This window comes from Chelonia mydas, chromosome 6, assembly GCF_015237465.2.
Source record: "Chelonia mydas isolate rCheMyd1 chromosome 6, rCheMyd1.pri.v2, whole genome shotgun sequence".
NCBI lineage: Eukaryota > Metazoa > Chordata > Testudines > Cheloniidae > Chelonia > Chelonia mydas.
The window spans coordinates 98,788,567-98,813,093 of NC_051246.2; positions in this window are offsets into that span (position 1 = coordinate 98,788,567).

Genomic DNA, 24,527 nt, shown 5'->3' on the forward strand with positions numbered 1-24,527 from the left:
GAAGTCAGGCTCCTCCTTTGGCTCCTCCCCTCCCCCCCCTTTTAAAGATGGGCATTATATTAGCCCTTCTCTAGTCTTCTGGGACCTCTCCTGTCATCCATGAGCTTGTAAGAATTATTGCCAGTGGCTCCGAGATTTCTTCAGCTAATTCCTTCAGTTCCCTGGGGTGAATAGCATCAGGCCCCACTGATTTGAATTCATTCAGATTGGTCAGAGGATCTTTGATATGTTCTTTATTTATCCCGGTCTGCCCTTTATGGAAGTCTATGGTAACTTTGCTAGTCATCCAATCACTTTATTTTTTGCAAGAAGACTAAAGCAAAGTAAACATTGAGCAGCTCTGCCTTCTTGTCATATTCTGTTACCAGCTCCCCTTCTCCACTGAGCAGTGGACCCACACTGTCCTTGATCTTTCTTTTTTGTCTGACATATCTGAAGAGCCCCTTCTTGTTGTTTCTAACATTCCTCGCCAGCTGTAACTCATTCTTTGTCTTGGCTTTCCTGATTTTGTCCCTACATGCTCGTGCTATTCCCATGTATACTTGTTGACATGGCCTTCTTTCTATTTCCTGTGTGTATCCCTTTTAGTCAACTAAAAAGCCAGAGCATCCCCCTGTGGCTCTTCTTATCTTTCCTCTGCATTAGAGTAGCTTGATGTTGAGCCTCTAGTACAGGGATCAGCAACCTTTGGCATGCGGCCCACCAAGGTAAGCCCCTTGGCAGGCTGGGCTGGTTTGTTTACCTGCTGCGTCAGCAGCTTCAGCCGATTGCAGCTCCCACTGGCCGCGGTTTGCCGCTCCAGGCCAATGGGGGCTGCAGGAAGCAGCGCAGCCCGAGGGATATGCTGGCCACTTCTCTCCTCCCCCCCCCCCCCCCATTGTCCTGGGACGGAGCTGTGATTGGCTGAGCCTGCGGACCCAGCAGATAAACAAACTGGCCCGTCCTGCCAGGGTGTTTACCCTGGCGGGCTGCGTGCCAAAGGTTGCTGATCCCTGCTCTAGTATTACATCTTTTAGGAACTACCAGCCCCCTTCGACTCCTTTTCTTCCTAATTTGTCTTTCCATAGGACCATGCCTACTATTTCTCTGAGTCTGCTAAAATCTGCCTTTCTGAAGTCCAGTGTCCTTGTTTTGCTGTTCTCATGTCCTTCTTTCCATAGAATCTTGAATTCTATCAGATCACAATCACTTCCTCCCAAGTTCCCGACCAGCTTCAAGTTTACAACTAATTTATCCCTGTTGGTCAAAACCAGATCCAACATGACCCCCTAGTTGTTTTCTCAACTTTCTGATTCAGCAAGCGATCCCCTACACAGGCTAAGTATTTGCAGGGCATATTATATTTTGCTGTAATAATCTTCTAACAGATATCAGGAAAGTTAAAATCCCCCATTAATACTAGCTCATGTGTGTTAGCTAATCTTTTTACTTGCTTATAGAATGACTCATCCTCATTTGGTGGTCTATAATAGACCTGCACCATAACATCGCTACTGTTCTTTTCCCTTTTTATCCTCACCCAGAGATTCTCAGGAGATCTGTCACTTACTTCCTCTTGGACCTTGGAGCAAGTGTATACGTTCTTGATGTTCAGTACAACACCTTCTACTTTTTTTCCAATAACTATCCTTTCAGAATAAGCTATATCCCTCAGTGTTGGTACTCCAATCATGGAGTTGTCCCACCTAGTCTCTGTAATGCCTATTCAATCATAATTTTCTTCATATACCATGAGTTCCTGTTCATCCTGCTTGTTCCCCATACACCTTTCATTTGTATACAGGCATCAAAGATATTTTGCAGACTGGCCTCTTGCTTTTCTTCTTGCCTTGTTAATGCAGTTATGATTTTAGTCCCTTCTCCAGAAATTAGCCCATTCCCCTTTGTCTTCATTACTTGCATCTAGATGTGCATTGGCCGGATTTTTCTTACCATCCCCCACAGGAACTAGTTTAAATCTCTTTATTGGGTTAGCTAGACAATGTTCAAATATGCTCTTCCCAGTTAGGGTTGCCAACTCTCCAAGGTTGTCCTGGAGGCTCCAGGAATTAAAGATTAACCTTTATTTAAAGATTATATCATGTGATGAAACCACCTGGAATACATCCAAACAAAATTGGTAACCCTAACACAGTATTTGATAGATGGAGCCCATCCCAATACAGTAATCCTCTTTCTTGGAACATCAGTTTGTTGTAGAAGAAGCCAAAGCCCTCTTGCTGACACCACCTACATAGCCACATATTTACTTCCACGATTCAAATTTTCCTTCAGCAGGGAGGAATCCAATCTCAAATCTTCCTGTCCTGGTCCTGGTCATTGAGAAGATAGTGGAAAACTATTTCCAACCACATACACAGCCAAACCTATCAGATTCCCCCTATAAAGTACTGGTTCTAAGACCCAACCAAAGGGCTACAATGCAAACCAGTCAGTATTTGGGGACAACCCACTGGATTGATTAGTTGTTCTTCCCCCACTCTCCTCCCAGTCCAGGCCACTCCTCATGCTAAGAGGCTTCTTCCTTCTACAGCACATGGAGCAAGCAAAATTCCCTTGCACCCTCATTTTAAGGTCTTTGGAATGCTCCTGAATTGCTCAACTATCTTTCTCCCTCGTCGACTCTAGAGCCCCTTCTCTCTGGCTTCCAGCACTTGTCCCACCTGATGACTCATTAGCACAGAAGCAGATCCTGCCCTCTGTTTTATGATGGAGTCGGTACTCTGCAGCTGCTTCTCTGTGGCCTTTAATGCTGAACAACGTGCCACTATTCAACCTAGGTAGCCAGTGCAGTCTATTCTGCTCTGTCCACTGGGAAGCTGTGCTGAAACTGGATCTGGGCACTTCCAGTACAACCCTTCTTTGCCTGGTAACCCAACACATTAGATTGGGCCACCCAAAGAACTTCAACTGGCTCAAATCCTCCTAATAGTTGAGAGGAAATATATGGAAATAATGTAACACCACAAAGACTGTGTAATTCAAAGCTCTAGCCTTTACTAGGAGGACTCTCCAGTCCAAACTCAATCCAATTCATTCTCAGGGAGTTGGATGTGATATGTAGGTCTCCTTCTTAAATGGTTCAGCAGAGACAGGGGACACAAGGTCTTTATTGCAACCTACTTGGGTGAGGAAGGTTCTCTTTCTACTTGCCTCTCTAGGTCATATCTGCTATTCAGCCCTGTGTCTGATTAGCACCTTTTCTGCTCAGCTCCTAATCCCTTCCAGTGGGCACCTCTTCAGCTTTTTCTGATTTAGCATATGGCCACTGCTCAAATACTGCACCTCTGCCTGCCGCAGCACCCTAACCACTGCCAAACTGCTGGTTCTGCCACTAGACCCCCTTTATCCATGGAACTTGGTCTTGCTGCTGTTGGCAGTCTTTATCTGATTCCTTGTCTACGTAGCATCTTTTTTAAAAATGTAGACTAGGAGCCAGCAAGAAGCACCAGGTTAGTCTGTCCTTTTATGCCATAAAGGAATGCAAACTGGCCACGTGAACAGGTGACAGTACATGGAAATTTAAATGCTTATTAGAGCTATTCTTGCTGACAAGAAGAAAACCCACCAAAAGGGTTTCAAGGTTATCCCATCTTGATTAATGGTGGTTTCAAAATATGAGTGATATTTTAATGTCTTGTTGAGAAAGTCCTTCACAGAAAGAGGCAATTACTAGTAATACTGCCCTAAATTAGAGGAAGTCCTGAACTGCAAAGTTCAGCTCAGTGCTCTGATTCAAAAACCCTTGGACACAGGTTTAAAACCATCCTTATCCACCAAAGCCCTTAAGCATCTGCTTAATTTTAAGCATGTAGTTAGGTCACATTGACTAAATAGGACTTAAACACATGTTCATGTTATTTAATAAATTGCAGGATAGATCAGTAACCAAATGCTCCCAAAATTCAGAGAGTTTGGATTTTGGTTCAGGTTTGGGCATATCTCAGAGATAGGCCAATGCTATGAATTTTAAATGCAGTTCTGGATGCCTGATCGAAGCTTTCCCAAAATTTGAGGTGTTTGGACACACAACGTTGGTTCAAGTCCATTTCTGCTTAAAACAAATCCAAAATGATGGCGTCTCCTTCCAAAGAGTGGCATTTGTGGTGCTGCAATGGTGGAACTGGAGAGTTACGTACAGAAGAGGATGAATGTGAGTCCTATGCATACCCCCTCCCCCGACCCAAGCTCATTATCTATTGTGCTACATCTAGCAAGCGCTCCTTGAGGAGTTTTGGAAGCCTTCTGTCATTTGAATCCACTTGTCTTTCCTATGTGCATGCGATGGCCCCAGTGACTTGACCTGCTTTTGTTCAATGTACAGAAAGAGTATAGTACAACTTCAACATCAAGATATGGTATAGGTTTAAATGTGAACTAAACCACCTTTTACCGGTTAAGAATTGAGCCTAAGCAGGCAAGTGAGGGAGGAAATGATTTTCAATTATTTTGTAATTGTGTAATTATTTCTAAGTTCTTAGTCTACAATCATATATCCAGTTAATGACCTGGGATCTTAAACACTTTAAATTTTATTTTGAAGGCATTTCATTTTGCTGTGGACAAGAATGATTGATTGGGACACAGGCAGCATAATTAATTCCTACAATGCATTTTCAGCAAAAAGCCTTTAGAAAAGTCTGTCAGTTACAAATGTGTAAGGGTTCAAAGCACTTAGGGCCTCATTTTAAAAGGTATTTATTTAGGCACCTAAAGTTGTAGATAGGCAGCTACTGGGATTTTCAAAAGCGCCTATGCACTTGACTCCCATTAATGTCCAGGGACATTAAACCCCTAGGAGCTTTTGAACTTCCCACTAGGAACCTGTCTGTACCTTTAGGTGCCTAAATAGCTTTAAAAATGTGGATTTTTGTCTCCAAAATTAATATGCTTTTCAATAGGGATGAGTTTGTGGAAAGCATATACTTAAAATAACATAAAAAGCACTTTGTGATTCTCCCGTGAAAGGCATAAGCATCCCGATATCTCTGCTATGCAACTACTCAGTGGGAAGTAGGAAACTTGAAGAGCTGTCATGTCAAAAGAGAACTTGAATGATACTAAGTAACAAAATAGTTATGAACTAGCCATGTAATATGGCAGTGTTTTCCAAATTGTGATCCACAGAACCCTCCTTGGTCCACCAAAAGCTGACTGATCATGTGGTGCTGGCTCCTTCTCTTGTGTCTAGCTGATAAATTTGTGTCTAGCTGATATAAGACATCTAAAATATAAAACATTTTTCTTATTATTAATTCCATTGCAAGCAATTGCTGTAGTTGTCACAGGGATGCTATGCAATCATAACTGTGAGAGCAAATGGGCCGCACAATCCTGAATAGGAGCAGAGGTCATCTACAAGTTTGGTTTCTCTGTTAAGATGTAAGTTCTACTATGGAAAAGGTTGATAAGCCTTCATGATATGGTGACAGTAAAAGCCAATGTGATTTTGAACTGTGTATCAAAGGCATCACATTGCATAGCAGAAAATGAAGTGCCCCTCTCCTTTTGGCTTTGGTGAAGCTGCCCTGAGAATATTATGTTGAATTTTGGATATTTAAATACCAAAAAGATGTTGATAAATTAGAGGATATTCAGAAAACAGCAACACAAATAATTAAGAGTCTGAAGGGACTGATTTATGAGGACAGTTTATGGCATGATTAAATAATATTACAAGGTGCCAAGATAAATGTCTAAAAGTATCATAAGGGTATATATGCTGTAGGTAACAATCCTCCATTGGCAGGAGGATGTACTGGATGACCTAAAGGCCTTTTCCGTTTCTAACTCATAACATGCTTCAAAAATGCAAACTTTGAAATGTTCAGTGTGCAAATAATGCCATGGTGTACAAACAGGAAAAAAGAGGTAATTTTGGCACACCTCAGAGCACTGTGAGTGATTGTGTTTGTCATCTTGCTATCTGATTTGAAAGTCTAATCTGTCATTTGCACTTCTATAATTCAGCATTTGAAAAAAGGTTGTCTGGATTTCCGTCATTCATTGTCCTGCAGCTACTGGGCTGGTTCTAGAAACCTGATGTTCCATCTCAAATAGGTTTTTCCTGGTTTAGAGACATAAAACAAACTGATGAACTTTCCTGAACAAAAGCCATTTGCTTTATAATAAGAAAATAATTGGATGGAGTAGAAGGACCCGTTTTTATCAGAGAATGTGAGCAGAAATGATTTTCTTCCTTCCTATTTCTGGATGGTTTGGATTTGACATTGTTTTACCATCTGTGTTTCATCCCCATTGAGACATTTCCAAATGAAAACGGGGGGGGGGGGGAGTTCCACAATGAATAATGTATTTTACATAAAACAAAACAAAACAAAAAAATTGTCCTAAGCCTTCAAGGGGCAGGGGAGAGCTGATACAAGTTGTTTGTCAACGAAAGACTCTTGAATACATTCGGATGAACTGCTGAGAGGCAGTATGGGTGACATGAGTATAGAGGAAAGAACAAGAACATAAAAAATGATGTCTTTCTTTGGCTTCTATCCTTCTGAAAAGCAGAAATCATTTGAAAGAATGTGGAAATGATCAGAAGCAGGACATCAAAGTCTTTAAGTACACATCTGGATAAAAAGAATATCAGAGAATATATAACCATTTGCAAACGGATCTTTTTTTCCTTGGTGGGGTGATGAATTTTCATGTCTGGGAAAGTGAGAATTCCTTTATGCTAAAGCTGCCCTCCTCACACATCTCTACCATTACACCTTAACCTAGAGTGGCAATACCCCTTATTCCTGTGCAGTTCTGCCATCCACACCTTCTCTTATTTTAGTTCTAGTTCCCTCAAAGCTCTTAGTCCTGACCTGCAAGTACCCTTTTCTGTTGCAATTCTGTGTTACCCAAACAACAGCTCTGTGCTCCCCCAGGAACCTCCTGAAACTCATATGTTCATGGGAAAGGATACTATAGCATTTGACTTAATGAGGACATTTGATCATCTGCCAGTAAGTCAGAGGTATGAATTTGTTTTGGTGGATTATTATTGTAAATGGACTGAAGTGATGTTCTCATCTTCTGTCAACACCTACATTGTGATAAAAGCTTTTGCAAAATAATATTAAAGCCAGGCTGACTAAAGAACTTGCAGCGGATAATGGAGTGCAACTTACCACCAAAGAAATAGGAAAGCACTTGTTGCTGAAAAGTAAAACCTGTAAGAGAACTATTCTTTATTACAATAAAGTCAAATAGCCAAGAAGAATATATAAACAAAGTGATCTAGCAAAGCCTATGAGCTGAAAAAATCAAAAACTGGAAAGAAATCAGACTGCTTGCCTACTAAGTCCATGCACAATGTGGATATCAACCATTTTTGAGGTATTAAAAGGGCAACACACACACTCTTTACAACATTCAAGGTTAAGAAAATCACAACCAAAGACAAATTCTTTCAAGTGTCAAATTAAAACAAACAGGAAATAAATAATATATGGATACAAAAGATGGAGCAAGTCTGCCTTCCAATAAAGAAGGGGAAATTGTACGAATGAAACATTTCATGCATAAAAAGAATATTAGGAGTGTTACAAGCCTGTGATCATTAAGGAATTAAAAGAGAAAGGTATATTTTTGAACATGAAAGAAAACATGGGTATGTCTAAACTGTTACTAATTTCTGAGAATAGTGACCGAACTATTAGGCTTGATTTAGTTACTGATGAAACAACTAATAGGCAAAATTAGTTTGTGGCATGAAGTCAATTAAATTGCACCAATATATGCCATGGCTGAGTTTGGTCTTAGCTTTTTAATCCTAAACAAAATATTGAAGAAAATAACGAACACCAGAACCCCATCATCTGGAAAAAAAAAACATGTTAAACTGACAGCCCTTATGGTAAAATGGCTATGTGATTGGAGACTTTGCCCAAGTACTGTGAAAGTCTAGACAGAACCTGGTTACACCTTAAAGAATTATATTTCAAGTTATCTGTTAATGTTACACTCTTCTAATTAAAAGTGTAATATGATTAAGTACAGTACTAGAATCTGAAAATTAAGTTATTAATTGGGTTGCAGGCTAAATATTTGATTCTTTTCTAAAGTGAGAATATGTGTATGCAATGGTCATCCTTAAAATAATTGCCAATTTTTCATTTAGTAAATAAATGTATTTGCATGTTTTCAGTATGATCTAAATGTCTCGGTACTTATTATAGGGAATAGAAAGAATTCTGCAAATACTAAGGTAAAGTTATGCCGTGATAGGTTACCCCTAAAACGATGCCAGTTCCTTTCTATGTATCTTGAGTTAGGCTAAATTTTAAGAAAACAACCACAAACTGAGAGTTTTGAGTACCATTACTGACCCTGAATTAAACTGAACTTCACAAACTTTTCAGCTAATCAGAGAGAAGTTTTTTGAGAGGCTGCACTGAGCACACTTGAACCATTAATGTATATTGTTTCTGGGGAAACCAAACTACACTTGGCTGTTTCATATTGCTTCAATCAGAAATCAGGCGAAGCTCAGTGGTTTTAGCCTACCTTTGTTTTGAGTTTTGCGACCCACCATTGACAAAGAAGCTCAAGGGGAGTAAATGAAGGCAAAGCAAAGTGGAAATAACATTCCCACAAACTGCTGCAAACCCAAACTCATCAGCCACACATATATTTAATTGTCTTTTATCAATAGAGCAGTTTGGTTAGTGAATATAAATGCATAATGGCCCTGATCCAGCAAAGCACTCAAGTACATGCTTAACTGTAAGCACATTAGCAGTCCTGTTGCCATCAGTAGGGTTACCCACAGTCTTAAAGTTAAACATGTTTCAAATACTTTGCTGGGTTGGGCCCAGGGCCATTAGACTTATTTTAATTTAACCCCAAATGCTTCAATCTCTTCTCCCTTTGATTTGTCCTTTAAAAAAAAGATTAAAGGTGACTCAGAATTACAGCCCCATAGTGCTAGGCACTGTATAAACAGAGTAAGAGATAGCACCAGCCTGGAGAGCTTATTATCTAATCAAGACAAGATGCAACAACGAGTGCGGCAAGCAAGGAACAGAAACAGCTAAGGGAGGGTGTGCGGAAAAGCAATAAGAACTTGTGTTTACGTGGGCCAAATAAATATCCCTATTGACCACTAGCCACAAGTCTAGCCACTGTCTGTTGGCAATTTCCTATAGGTAACTCAGTAAAAGTGAGATTTGAAGGAGGAGAGGGTAGTGCCTTTTTCAGTCTAATTTGGGGAAGGAGTTCATGCATAAGGAGCAACATGGGAAACAGTTCTAAGAAGTGCAAATGTGAGGAGTTTGATTCCCAGGAGGCACAGATGATATACTGATTTCACCAGGGTTTTCTATGTGTCTTGCCATTACTCCAGAGAGCAGTGTTATAGGTTAATATACAAGGGAAATTAAAGTAACCTGGTGTATATATTCATGATGAAGACAACAGATGTGACTAATAGTTTGACTACAGACCATTTTTTAAAAGTGAATTCACTGAAAATATCTCTCTCTCTCTCTCCTTCTCCTCTGTGCAACACGTTCTTGTCATTTTCTAGAATCAATTAATGGCTTAAGGCTCAGTTAATGATCTTGGGGACACATTCATTCTGAGAACCATACACAAAATAATTGACAGCAGTTCCATTAAAACAGCTGAATGAACATTATATTTAAAGGTCCAATGCTATAAAAGATATTTCTTTTTTAAATGGAAGAAGCTTATTTCCATAAGCAAAAACAATTGTATGTGCATACACTTTGTGTGTACAATAACTATGAAAATATACACATCGGGTAAACAATTCATTGAGTACATAAATGGGAAGTTACATATCCAATCACTCATTTGCACATACATTTGTTCCATCTGCACATGCAACTGCAGGTGTATATACATATGGAAGTTATTTCTAAAATATATGCTCTAGGAATTGTTTTGGGGAAGTTCTATGGCCTGTGTTATACAGGTGGTTAGACTATAGATGATCACAATGGTTCATCTGGCCTAGGGCTCTGGTAATCTATATGTGCACAAAACTCGGCATTTCTTTTAGAAAAATGGAACATTAATTACAGATGACAACTTCAGGGACAGCCCCGAGTAAGAAGTGATGCATAAGCTAAATAACTCCAGGAATAGTAATGGTAAGCAATTTGGGGGTGGGACTATTCTTTTGCTCTGTGTTTGTACAGAACCTTGCACAATGGGCTCCTGGTCTATGATTCAGCTTCCTAGGTACCACCACAATAATAATAATTAATTAATTGTGCTTCAGAAATGTACTTTCCCTGCTTCTCCCTTGCTCCAATACTAGCAGAAAATTACAATAACTCACAAACTGGCTCCTCTGTTCTGGGCAGTGTAGATCAGTTTCCACCTGTTCCTGCTCACTCCCCACCCAACAACCCTGGATGGAGGATAAGCAGGCATGGTCTGACACTATGGTGCATGTAGCCATGCAGCAGTGTGAGGGGAGTTGTTACTCCTTCTCAATCGTAGAATATTATGATTGGAAGGGAACTCAGGAGGTCATCTAGTCCAACCCCCTGCTCAAAGCAGGACCAATCCCCAATTTTTGCACCAGATCCCAAATGCCCCCTTCAAGGGTTGAACTCACAACCCTGGGTTTAAGCAGGCCAATGCTCAAACCACTGAGCTATCCCCCCCTGCCCCCCCCACAATCCCTTGTGAGATTATATAGTCCAAGTCACTATCTAACCTACTGAAAATAAACGGTCTGGGTTTTGATCTGTTCACAGTTGGAGCAAGCTATATATCAGAACAGATCATCAGTGAGGGTTTGGCATCTCTCATGAAATATAGCTCTCCAGTGATGACAGCTTTTGTGCTAGCTGGTATTGGGGTTTTGACCATTAACTATATAATTTAGCTAGGTGCAAAGCCCATCATGATGGCATGATTGAAATATTTAAATTAGCTGAGGATTATTATAAAATTTTAAATGGATGATTTATTTGAGCTTGTTGGACAGAGTAGAATTAGGAGATAAAAGCTTAAGTTTAGAAGGCATATACATAAGAATTTAAGCAGGCACTATTTCACAGAGTGGCAAGTATAATAGATTTCCAAGAGATGCAGTGGAATTGAGCAGTGTACATTATTTAAGCAAAAAATGGGATGACTACAGTATTCTGCATTAAGTATGTTAAATGTATTATTAGTTTTTGGCTTAGGAACTGCCCTTTTGGGAGTCAGGAGGGATTTTTTTAGACTGGCTGTGGTTTTTGTGCGGCTTTTATGCCCTAGGGTTTTTTTTCCCTCTTCTGGTGCAAAAAAAAAAGTTTAAACAAATGTTAACAGTTAAAATATAGTGAGGATAGCATCAAAGAGTTCCAGACATAAAGGGCACATGCCTTGAGTCTGGTCCTCTACAACTACGCAACTATGAACCACTAAAACTGACATTTATTTGGACTTAAAGATAGCATAAAAGATGACCTCACCACTTCTCTTTTCCCCTGTTCCATAAATTAAAACCCCAAAATGTTGTTTTATTAAAAAAGGATGTAGAATGTGTTCTAAATCACAGTTTAAGGCTTCATGTGATTCTCACAACAATGTTAACTGTGGCTTTCTGAAGGCAAAATTCAGCCTGACAGAGCTCTGTTTATTTCAGTCCATCTGCACCATCTTACACTACAGCTGTATTTCATCCTCAGTGTGCAAGGCTGTGTAAACCAGTCAAATTTGCATTTACTTTCATAGTAATAAGAACACTGGAAGATTAAATTGTTCGCTTATTTTATGTAAAGTGTGTGAAATGAAAATTTTGTACAAAATTCCATATTTGTTACTGAATGATACATAACAAGATTTAATGACAAATCACTTTTAAATCCCTATAAATCACCAGCTATCTTACTCAGTATAAAATATGTGAACTTCATTTTCCATGTAGTCAGTTAATTGATTGTAGAGGTAATCAGATTATAGCTGATTTACATTTACAAAATGTGTTGCGCTGACCTGGCTGATTTGTCTATTGTTGCTACAGATGTCAACTTCTTCCCCTGTGGCTGAATGAGTGTGGAAATGGAGGTTTATATTTTATCTTTTTTTACTTTGGATGTATGTTGTGTCTATCACCATGATATCTGAAACATCCCCTCTTGCAAGCATTAGTGTTCACTCCTTCATTTTAAAACTTGCAGTGATCACAGATTGTCCAATACAGTATCATTTTCCAGTTATGTTTTAACGTGTTATTTAGCATATATTAACTAACATGATTGTAAAGTCTGATGTAGACAGGATGCTGTCCCTAGTGGCATTGCAGCACAGAGTTAAACATGACTAGAAACAAATATTTGTGTGGTGCTCACTAGCATTTATAATCATTATAGTTAATGTGGTTAATTAGCACATATTAAAACAAATCTAAAAACTCAAGTGTAGATGTATTCATGCTGTTTCTTTCAAACAGTAAATTCTGGGACAGTGAAGAGTCTAGAACTGGCAGCCATTCTGAGAAGACCCTTGCATGAGTTTCTTTTCTTTAAAACCTGTAGCTTTCCAAATCCATGAGAGACCACTTACAAATGCAGTTAGTTCTGGTTGTATGTGTGTACTGAGTCTGAACTTCAGAAGAATATAAGTCCAATGAGCCAAGTAAAATGGTGAAGTAGCAACTGTCTGTGTTTGTCTTATTTGGGACACCCCTAAAGGGCTCCTCTATTCATCACCAGTATATGTCTGTATTGGACAAGATCCATGCTGAAAGAGAGGTTCTAGAAGAATAACATGAAAGTAGCAATTCAAAACATGGGTAGTGTTAGCACACCATATCCGGTAGAAGTTACATTTGGCAAACAATCAGGAAATGCAGAGACTAAAGGTTAATTATGTTCTCTATTTAATTATTACTCTGTCTGCTGCAACAAATGCACCAAACTAGTACTCAACATATAATGATAATTAATACATACTTGTAAGCTTCTCATTTTTCCATGAAAGCATATTTCACACTCAACTTCTCTAGCCAATGCACCCAAGTTGTTTGTGCATCTCTCTGAACAGTGGTAACTGGCTGGAAAATAACTGAAGATTTTTTCAGTTCCTTTCCATCTGCTTGTCTTGATAGGATTTTAATAGGGGAAGATAAACAAACTGCAACCAAACAAAATAAATGTTTGTAACAGTGCTGGTGAGATACCAGGCATTTTCATGAACCACCATAGTGGCGCATTCTTTACAAAATAACTAAATACCAGGTCAGTAGTTTGGAATCTAAGCAGAATTATTGGATCAGTTCATTTCTATTCTTTGATAGCTCATTATTTTCTTATAATAATGTGCTTACTTGTTGAGAAATGTGTTTTTTCTTTTTCTCCCCCCTCCCCCCGCCCCCCAGCCCCTTTTCACTTTTTATTGCATTACATTTTCACCCTTACTTGTGCCTTTTGCTTTTGCAGTCTTGGAAGAGATGCAGACTTCAGTTTCAGAAGGTAATGCAAAATTCAATAAACCCAACTCTGTTAATTTATGGGGAAAGGTGGCTTTCTTAAACATGATTACTTGTTATTTTGAGAAGCTTTGATGTGACATTTTGTCACCTCTTAAATATCTTCAAGTAACAGTGGGATATTCTGAGAATTATTAAACTAAGGAAGTTAGTAACCCTTTATTCAAAAATTATGGCTGAATTTTAATTGTTATAGTTAAAATAAAGTTTCTTTACAGTATAGGTCAAGATAAATATTGTAAGAGCAACTGTAACAGTAGACACTACATAAAATTTCAGCTTGCTTCACTAAGATGCTTACCATATGACTACATATTTTAATGGCATGTTTATAAAAGATTTGTTTTTGTTTTGGTGGCTGGATGGCTCATAGAATTCATAAGGGAATATGGATCCTTTAACCTATAGGTTGCCAGTGTAAATATGGTCTATGCTGAAATAACCAGGACTTGGCAAACTATTTGCAGTGAACCATTGATTAGATTAGATTAGATTAGATTAGATTAGGACCCTTTTTTAATTTCTGTGATCAGATATTGATTTTTAGGAATTTATTTGCAGAAAACGTTTATCCCATAATTTTGAATAATGGATACATTTAGGGAAATTGTGAACTATATGAAGACAGTTTGCAAACAAAAGAAAAGGCAAAGTGAAGAAAGTGCTGCCAACAGACCACATTCTTTTGTTAGCCTGCTGGTCACTTATGGCCTCCCCTGAAGTCAATGAAATTACTGTGGTGTAATATTAAATACTTAAATATTCATTAAATAAGGGACTTAAACATGACTCTACTACATCTTAGGGGAATGTGTCAACCAGTGGTCTATAAAGTCATTCTGACACTGTTTCTGGACCAAGAATATTTAAATATTTCAAGCAAAGTGGAACACTTTCAACAGGAGTGATTAAAAAAAAATCCATCCTTTAGAATACCCCACAGCACAGCGGTTGGGGCTCTCACATAGGAAACCTGGATTCAAGTCCATGCTTCTCTCAGGCAGAGTGGGGAGTTGAACCTGGGTCTGCCCCAGCAGGGGTGAGTGGGCTAACCACTGGACTATAAGGGGAAGGGACTGCTCCTTCTCATATGTCTGCTAGAAAGAGGGTTCTAGTTGTGAATCCTGAGTGGAGATAGGCACTTCCCTCTGGAATGGAGTGAGGCATCTATGTCTCTTTGAAGGTCAGGGCTTAGGTTCCTCTCCTTGGCATTTTTCTATTGACTTAGGCAGCTTCCCATTCAACTTGCTGGCTTTTGTGAATCCCTAACTTTCCCCATGCATTGTATAAGAAGCCCGGGGCACCTAACTCAGAGCTATGGATTCCACTAAGCAGCAGGCTGCCCCAAAATTGGGCATTGCAACACTGAGCTAAAGGTGTCTACACTTATTTTATGGCACACTAGGGTGTAAATCTTGGACTAGCCTACTGCGCACTAACTTCCCATGTGGAACCTGCTGCCATGCACTAGAAGTTCCCTAATGTGCTTTACTCTACTCCTGTTTCAAAGCAGGGTAAATCAACGCACACTGCTGAACTTTGAATGCACGGTAGCACCGTCCTCACAGATACTTTGTGTGCAGCAGGCTAGTGCAGGGTAGATTTACATCTCAGCTTGCTGCGAACTAAGTGTTCCTATAGATAAGTCCAATGTCCCATTTGTGGATCTAGCATTAAGCCTTTTGTGTAGGGACAGTGTATTTCTGTTTGTACTGTCAAGGGCTCAGCATATTCCTGTGTACTAAATCCCAGTCCCTTTGACAAGACAGCAGACCATAATCCCCCTCCCAGGTTTTAAAAGGCTCTAGCAGTTAGGAAGGTGGTCTCTCCTGTTGCTAAAAGGAAGGAAGGATAAGCAGATAAACGTACCAATGAAGGAGTAGGAATAAACATAGTCTGATGCTACAGCAATCTGGCAGTGTGCCTCACCTCAAATTTGCTAATGGTCTGAAAACAAAATAATTAACTGCTCCATTCTCCAGATGACTTGCTCCTCCTTTGCTTGATAGCCTTTTAGAACAAGTAAATTATACCATTTTCACTGTGGGGAGAGGAGGAGGAAGAAGTCTTAGGATTAAGTTTTAACAAACTATAGGGACCAATTAAAGTATGTTCTGGGTTCCCTCTTAGGTGAGGGCATTTGATTATGAGCTTGACAGGCCCATTTATGATTTGATTCTATCTCCTGAAGGAAAGTGGAAGGTTGGCCAGGGTCGCATCTGAACTTGATGGATCCACATCTCCCATCCCTCTGATCCTTGCTCCCTCCACCCACTCTAAATTGACACAGCTGAATTCCTGATGAAATCTCTCTCCCTCTCTCTCTCTCTCTGTGGTTGCTCAGGGAATTGGGCACTCAAGTTTAACACATTGTGACAGCCCGTGTGCTGTGTGTTCTTGTGATGTTTACATTTTCATAATTGTACTGCACTGATGTTGAGCAGCCAAGAGTGAAAAGCACGTTATTAGAAAGATTGAAGGCTAAGAGTCGCCCCCACTTTTACCCTCCCCAATAACAAAAAAAGAACTAAATGGCCTGCAGGAGTAGACTGTAATTCATCTGACAGAAAAGATAGTATCAGTGCTGCTCTTTCTAATATATTCAGTACACTGGGAGTCTTATTTCTGTTCATTCCTTTTTAATTTCTCAGCATCCCATATAAGCGGGGTGAAATCTATCAAAACACATATCCTGTTTCTTTTCTTCTTTAGCATAGAGGACTCCAAACTTGTCACTATAACTAACTAGGAATAGATAAATGCATCTAGACCACTATATTACACTCCTATAAAATGACCATTGTTTTTACTGTGTATATTTTGATGAATGTAACTATGATGTCTTATGCTTTCTACGTGCTGTCTCTTTAAATTTCTAAAACCTCTTCCTGTGCACAGACTGCAGAAGCCATCTTTGTTCTCAGCATTGCAGCAGAATTTAATGGAGGAGAGCCACACACTATGCTCTCTCATGGAGGCTTTACTTTTGTTCTAGGTTTCTTGATTTTGTTTTCCTTACACTAACATAATTATTATCATTAGATGATTGAAAGCATTATGTGAATGGTAACTTTGTATATGGAAACTTAATACATATTAGTATGTCATCTTAAATAATGAGAGAATCAGTGAAATGGAGAGAAACAGAATGACTGCTTCAGGTGGCAAAGCAGAAGGCTGTCATAGTAGTAGTGGTGAAACTGTGGGAAGAGACAGAGAAGATGCTAACATTAGGTGAGCAGAAGAAGCTGGAAAAGGAGTAGAAAAAGTTAAGGTCCATGAGGTTGTCTGGATAACTCTTCGAAAATAAGAGCAATTTTGAATTGGATGCTGAAATGACGGGAGAACAAGGAGAGTTGTCTGAGGTAGCAGTGTTTTGGGGACATATTACTAGAACAGTACAAAATTACAAGGCCTAGGTGATTAACCAGCATATCAGTGGTTAGACTTCACCTCACTTTGGGCTGGTCTGCACTAGAAAGTTAGGTCGGCTTAACTATATCGTTCAGAGCAGTGAAAAATGTCATGCCCTTTGTGATGTAATTAAGCCAATCTAAGGCCCACTATAGACACTGCTAGGTCAATGGAAGAATTCTTCCATCAACCTAGTTACTGTCTCTCAGAGAAGTGGATTTATTACAGTAATGGAAAAAACCCTTTCATCACTGTGGTAAATGTCTACAGTATAGCACTAAATCTGCAGCTGCGCCACTGTAATGTTTCTAGTGTAGACATACCCTTACTCTATAGCATACTGATTGTCAATCTCCCTACAGTGTTTTAAGTAGGAACGACTATAACGTAAGAATGTGCTACCCCTTTGAGGAGTAGAAGCAAGGAGATAATTAAGGTTTAGATTCAAAGAGAGGCTGTAGAGGCTAGTCTTGTTTTTGTTGGAAAAGATATACTTCATTGTGACTGAACTGAACATTTCTGAAGTCGTGGAGAAGACTGAAGCAATTAACCCTGGTAAACCTATGACTTGGATGTGGGAGCAGATGAACAACTCGTCTGAACAATAAGAAAATGAATAGCCAAACGAGAAATGTGAGTAAAGGAAAACACTGAAAAGGAATCGTGTGCATTAAGTTATGTATTGACACTGTAAATTGAAACACCTGCTGTTAGGCAAATTTGGGTCATCAGAAAGGAGGTTCTTTTGTTGAACAAAAGAGTTCTGTTGAATAGTTTCTGAAAGTATATTTAGCCAGAGTGTTTCCATCACAAGAATTTACTCAAGAAGGAACTATCAAAAGAAGTGCACATTGTGCCATAGCCTTGTTTTTTCGGTAAGATAGATCATGGAGTTGCTCAGCTGTATTAATCCAATGCCATCCATAATGTAGAAATATGCTTGCATCTAGTCTGGCTGCAAAACTTTTGGTGGGTGTATGTGTAAAATGCGTAATTGTTTGTGTAAAGCCATGTCTAGATTAGGATTTGGAAGGTGTTAGCTAATGAGTTAACTGTCTGGTGTAAACAAAACAGTGTGTCCTAGGGGGCCACAAGCTTTAACTTTACTTTAGCACATATTAAAGACATACTGTCTTGTGTACACTAGGCTATTAACACATTAGTTAACATGTATTAGCTAATACCTTCAAGGCTTAGTTAAACAATGACTAAGGGTCCCCTGGCAGGGGCAGCTATCTATTTTACATACCCAAATACCCAAATATTTTACATGCCCAAATACCAGTTTATACATATACAAATGTAGGTGTTTTAGGTACAGTGAGTGCATGTGCATTTTTGTGAAAGCCCTTTTTGCATTAGACATCAGCATCTCCCTCCATAAACATACACACTTTGAAAATCTGAATCAATATAGAAATACCATTGTTGAATCTATCTTATAGGTTGTGATAATTCAACATACAAATTTACCCTAATTTTAAGCATAACTGTAAGAAGTGACTGGAAGTTCATGAAATGTCACAATAACCTATAACAGGTATAGGCAACCTTTGGCCTCCTGCCCTCCAGGGTAAGGCCCCTGGTGGGCCGGGCCGGTTTGTTTACCTGCCACGTCCACAGGTTTGGCCAATCACAGCTCCCACTGACCACCTTGATTATCACTACAAAAGTTTTTTTCTCCGGCTGATAATAGCTCATCTTAATTAATTAGCCTCTTTCAGCTTGTACGGCAACTTCCAACTTCTCTGTATGTATATATGTATATCTTCTTACTATATGTTCCGTTCTATGCATCCAGTGAAGTGGGCTGTAGCCCACGAAAGCTTATGCTCTAATAAATTTGTTAGTCTCTAAGGTGCCACAAGTCCTCCTGTTCTTTTTGCAGATACAGACTAACAATGCTGCTACTCTGAAACTAATGGAGTAAGACATTCTCAATATGAATACAGCTATGAGAATATGTCCCACAACTAGGTATTGTTCTGAAGTGTGAAATTCCACACGTGGAAGAAAAGAGTCTGATTTATATAGTAACTCGATAGAATTAATCCTGCAGAATACAAAATCTCCCTACTGGACAGGAGGAATTTTAAAACAGTAGGTCTGTATTTGTGCTATATCTCACCATAAACTTTTCCTAGAACTCTGAGGATTTCCTTGAAGAAGTATCAGGTTTGGGTTTTTTTTCCCTGAACAAAGGAAGCTTTCTGCAAGCAATGAGGTCTATAAGAGACACCTAACCATATCTACCTGCAATCTCTTGACTTCCTCAGGTTCTGCTCAGCAATTTGGCACATTTGTAGTTCACACTAGATAGTAACACAATCTTCACAGACAGGTTGGGAACACTAAGGGAATCCTCTCTCCGTTACACAGGAAAATTAAATAGCATCTCTGACTCCATCAGGAAAGCTGACAACAACATTTACATAAGGAAGCAGGACAGACAAGGACACAAAGGTGCCAAACAGTAGCAAAGGTTTAGTGTGCATTAGGGGTCTCTCTGCAGGATGGCTGGGAACTGCCAATAGAATTCAATGAGCAGGGCATAACTCAGTCATTCTCAGCTAGATTAATACACCATACTGTATGTATATATATTTATATATATTCTTACTATATGCTCCATTCTATGCATCCAATGAAGTGGGCTGTAGCCCACACAAGCTTATGCTCTAATAAATTTGTAAGTCTCTAAGGTGCCACAATTACTCCTGGTTTTTTTGCGGATACAGACTAACACGGCTGCTACTCTGAAAACACCATAATGGACAAGGGGGGGGGGGGGGGGAATCCAATAGCTGAAGTATCCCCATCTTTCACAGTATCTGCATAAATTGGAAAAACCACAACACATATTACCACTCCGCAGCCTGGGGTATCATAAACCCCTTGTGAGCAAGCTGAAGTACAGAATTTAATGGAACGCCTTGGAGCTATATGGATGGTTGGCCCAATTAGACGTTTCTCAGCTCATGTAATGGTTTGGTAGCTGTAAAGTCACATCTGCTGGGTCGATTTTACACATGCACTGGTATCTGTTCAACAAGGCAAACGGACAGAAATATTGATCTATGAAAAGTACTTATTCTCAACAGAAGTGAATGCAGCGGGGACTCGTTAGATGCATAACCTTGCTGGAGACAAAATGTAACTTTGACAGGCTCATTTCATTAAGAATGCCAGATGATAAGTTTGTTTTTAATGTGTGATAGGTAGTTTAAGGCTGCTCTAGAATACTTTATCAGCCCTGAGCAAGGATGAGATAGCACTGTCCAGTATCTTTAAAAAGTCATTGGGAAAAGTAATAAAAGCTTATCCAAATAAACCATCAAGAGGTGCTAGGATTTCTGTGGTCTTTCTCCCATGTAATTATGACCCAGGGAGCCCCTCAATGCCTACTTGCAGAGGGCACACCATACTATAATTCACTTCAGGACTGATACACTCCAATAAACAGTTGTCATAATCTGTACTTCAAAGGTGTCATGTAAGGTATCATATGCAAACTGATAACACGCTGGTCATCAATACACCGACCCCTCGCTAGAACGTGCATCTGTATAGCTATTGTGTAATCTATATGTGGGAGGTATGTAAAGAATTATAGATCTGTTCTGGAAAAATGTTCTTAAGAAATGTTTGAAAAATGTTTGACAAGCAGTGCATAAGCCCAGCCTGTCCTAGACAACGGAAATGTTGTTTTGCCTGCTTGACTTTGTCTCCAGTGTAAATTAAGCAAGGCAAGACCAGAAACAATGGATGTATATTTCCATAAAAGGTAAACAAGCAACCAAACTTGCAAAGGGAGTAGATGATCACTTAACGATCATAACTGGGGATGGAGTCTGTACCCTCAGGAAACCTTCCTGGATCTTGAAACAGACAATGGACTATAGGAAATATAAGCAGAAACAGAAAGCCATTTGGCATCCATCACCTGAGGGCCACAAAAGGCTAGACCTCTTGAATCTAAGATGGGGTTGAAGTCTCTGGGAACTGACTATAGGTGAGAAACCTGCTTAGACAAAGATTGTAACTTGCTGAAGTTAAGTTTTAGTCATAGAAAATATGCTTTCTTTGTTTTGTTTGTTACCTTTATACCTCTTTCACTCTTGCTAGAAATCTCTTAAACCTATGTTCCTTGTTAATAAACTTATTCTTGTTTTATTATAATACCATCTCAGTGCTGTTAGGTTGAAATGAAGCATGGGTCTTCAACTAACCTTACAGGCTGACATGCGCTCTGTCTCTTTGGAAGCAGTAAACTTAGTAACTTCTGTGAGTGTCCAGTCAGAGGCACAGGTAGCCTTGAACTATGATATCTATGTATCTAACTATACCTACAGATCAGGTACTTGGAGTCAAAAATAACTAGAAGTGCTGGAACTGTTTATTATGTATACTATCCATTATTAATTTAGTTAGTGAATCTCTGGTTAGTGAATCTTTCGTGGACTGGTTTTGACTTTTTTTCTAAAATTTTTGACATTCATAGGGATTCACCCAGTAATATGAAAGAATACTTTTCACTATGGCTTATTCTGTAAACTGCTTGCTTCATCTGTGCATTGTTTGCTATTTGTTATTCACAGTATATAGTAAATCACCTAAGTCTGATGGTATTGCTTCTGCTCTCTGAATAGATGACTAAACTTTTTAAGCAAAGGAGAATAATCAATAGTGACTAATGAACATCAGATACAAACTTTCAGATGACACATGAGTCATGCTAAAATCCATGAAACTTTCAGGATTCACAATCTTATTCATGAATATCAGGTAAAAAATGAAATAATGCTCCACTCCAAATTACAGCAAACTGTACTCACAAAAATAATTGCAAATAACTTTTTTTTATTTGCTATTTGGTCAGCTTTTAAATGACCTAAATTATGTCCATGGCTATTTGTACCTGAAAATTGCTGACACAGAATGAACAGTGTTTAAAAAATGTTGTAAAGTAACATTTGTAAAATAGTTTGTCTAGTATATGATACCTTTATTGAGCTACATTTAGTAAAGATTTATTTTTATGGAGGATGTATTTTTAAACAAGAATTAATCATAAAAGACTTGGTTGAACTAATATTCATTTTATTTCTTAGGTGCCTATTCATCAGCCATGTTCTTGGCTCTGTTATATAAAACACAATAAAACATAAAATCAAACCAATGTGCCATGCAGAAAGCTTTCAGAAGTGGAAAGCTTTTACAATCCACTTTAAAGGGAGTTACATTTGAAGACCTTCTAAGATAAAGAAGATGGACATGTCATAAATAAAGATATATGCAGTGTTATAGCCATGTTGGTCCCAGGATATTAGAAAGTCAATGTGGAAGAGGTAATATCTTTTATTGGAACAACTTCTGTTGGTGAGAGAGACAAGCTTCCAAGCTTGCTGCCAGATGAACCTTCCAAATTTCTATTGACCTAGAATTTAATTTGGACTAGTCCAGTTTTTTTTTTTAAATAGGTTTCATACTATCCTTCTGGAAAAGTCCTAAAGAATTTAATTGGTCACAGTAAGGCTTTATATATAGTGTTTTAGCCATCCTATAGAATTAAGAAAGGAATTATATCCCTGCTATAAAATTATATAGGATGGTTCAAAAATCTGTTGAAAGAATTTTATTCTGTAAATACATTCTATAGGATTTTTCAATTATTTCTATAGCAATCTATTAAAATTTTATGCATTTCAGACTTGTCTCTCTCACCAGCAGGAGTTGGTGCAATAAAAGATATAACTTCAGCCACCTTGTCTCATAAATAAAGATATGCCGATACAAAGGTATGAATGTTATTTTCTCACCTCTATAAACCCCATGTTCCAAAATACCGTGTGTTCTCCAATTTAAGTCCCTGTTCCTGCAAACCCTTAACCAATGAATAACTTTTAAATATGTGACTAATCCTTTGTCCTTCTCACATAGTTATTCATGTAGATGGTCGTTCTCAGGAATTGGACCTAAGAGGATAAGGGCCTGGGGCACTGCTCCAGTGCCCACTGAAGTAGATAGAAAGATTCTTGATGATTTCCATGAGCATTGACTCACTGATGCTAAATTGGTAACTTGGAAACTAGAACTTCAGCACCAATAATGAAACCCAGCTGGTTTAAGAATTCAAATGTTAAAACTAGGGATGAAAGAACCTTGTGAATGTTATGTTATTTCAAAGGAGAAATGGAACAAGGATGTGGAACAAAGAGATCCTTCAGGAAAAAAGATTCCAACAGGAAGGCAGTGTGGTCTAGTGGATAGAGTACTGTGTTGGGCTTCAGAACCCCTAGGTTCTATGCCCACTTCTGCTATTAGCCTGTTGAGTTAATTTGGGCAAGTCACTTCACCTCTCTGTGTTTTAGTTTCCCTAACTAGTAATAGTAACCTCCTTTGTAAAAAAAGCACTCTGAGATCTACTGATGAAAAGAGCTATATAACAACTGATATTATTATTGTTATTATACTTGGGGAGAAAGCTGAAGCTAAATGTCATGTCTGGTGGTTGACATTTGAGTTACCAAAAAAAAGAAACTCTAGAAAGTGGTTAAATTGGACTGTATAAGGTGTGTGAATATTCCTTTCAGAGTAGGGGGAGAGTTACATCTGCTTGCACAGAGATATTAAATTTTCCTATTAATAATAATCATATAGGAAAAATCCTTCATAATATTATAAGGATTAAACCAATATAATACTCTAAAATGTAATAGTGTAGTATAGAAATTACTGAAAAATCCTATAGAATGTATTTACAGAATAAGATCAGTTCAGTAGATTTCCGAACACTCCTTTATAATTTTATAGAAGGGATATAATTCCCTCTTTAATTCTATAGGCGGACAAAAAATTCTATGTAAAACCTAACTGTTGTCAATTAAATTCTATAGGACTTTTTCATAAGGGATATTTAGTAACATCTCATAGTAAGAAGTCTTTTACAAAAATTTACTGGATTAGCCCAAACTCATTCAATACAAAATCAGGATGGTTCATTTGGCAGCAAATAGAATATTAGCTCTAAAAACAAAGAGAGGGTGCTCTTTTTAATCTGTGGCTCCTTTTTTCTGGTCACATTTATAGATCTGTAAGTCATACTATGTCACAATTACCTGAAACAGCATGGAGCAGTGTCAAAGATTAATGTGTGCCCCATTCTTTCTAGAGTGCCTACCTGCTGTCTACCAATATCTGATTTGACATTTTGATGGATACAGGTCAGGCAACCACTGCTGGTCAGTAATTTCATTTATCCATAGGTGGTTTCAAACATGACTAATTTATTACTGCACATCTGTGTTGATGCTACATCCCTCTGCTTGCAGTCCTCACACCTATGTAGCTATAGCTAGGTTGGCATTATAAAAATACTGTCTGGTAAAAAAAAAAAATCCTGTCATGCATATAACTGGTATAATTGCAATGCAGAAGTGTAATTTACTTCTTTTTGTGAAGTTTGGAACCCTCCTGGCTTTCCACCCACAGCAGGAGCCTCCCTATGGGATGGCGGAGCAGGCATATACTGGACACAGTGTTGGTATATAATACTTTAAGATTACAAATTAAACCTTACTTACTCCACATTTATACCCCAAGCATACTACACCAGTTTGTAGTATGTAGTAACATACTACGTAGTTAGACGTCC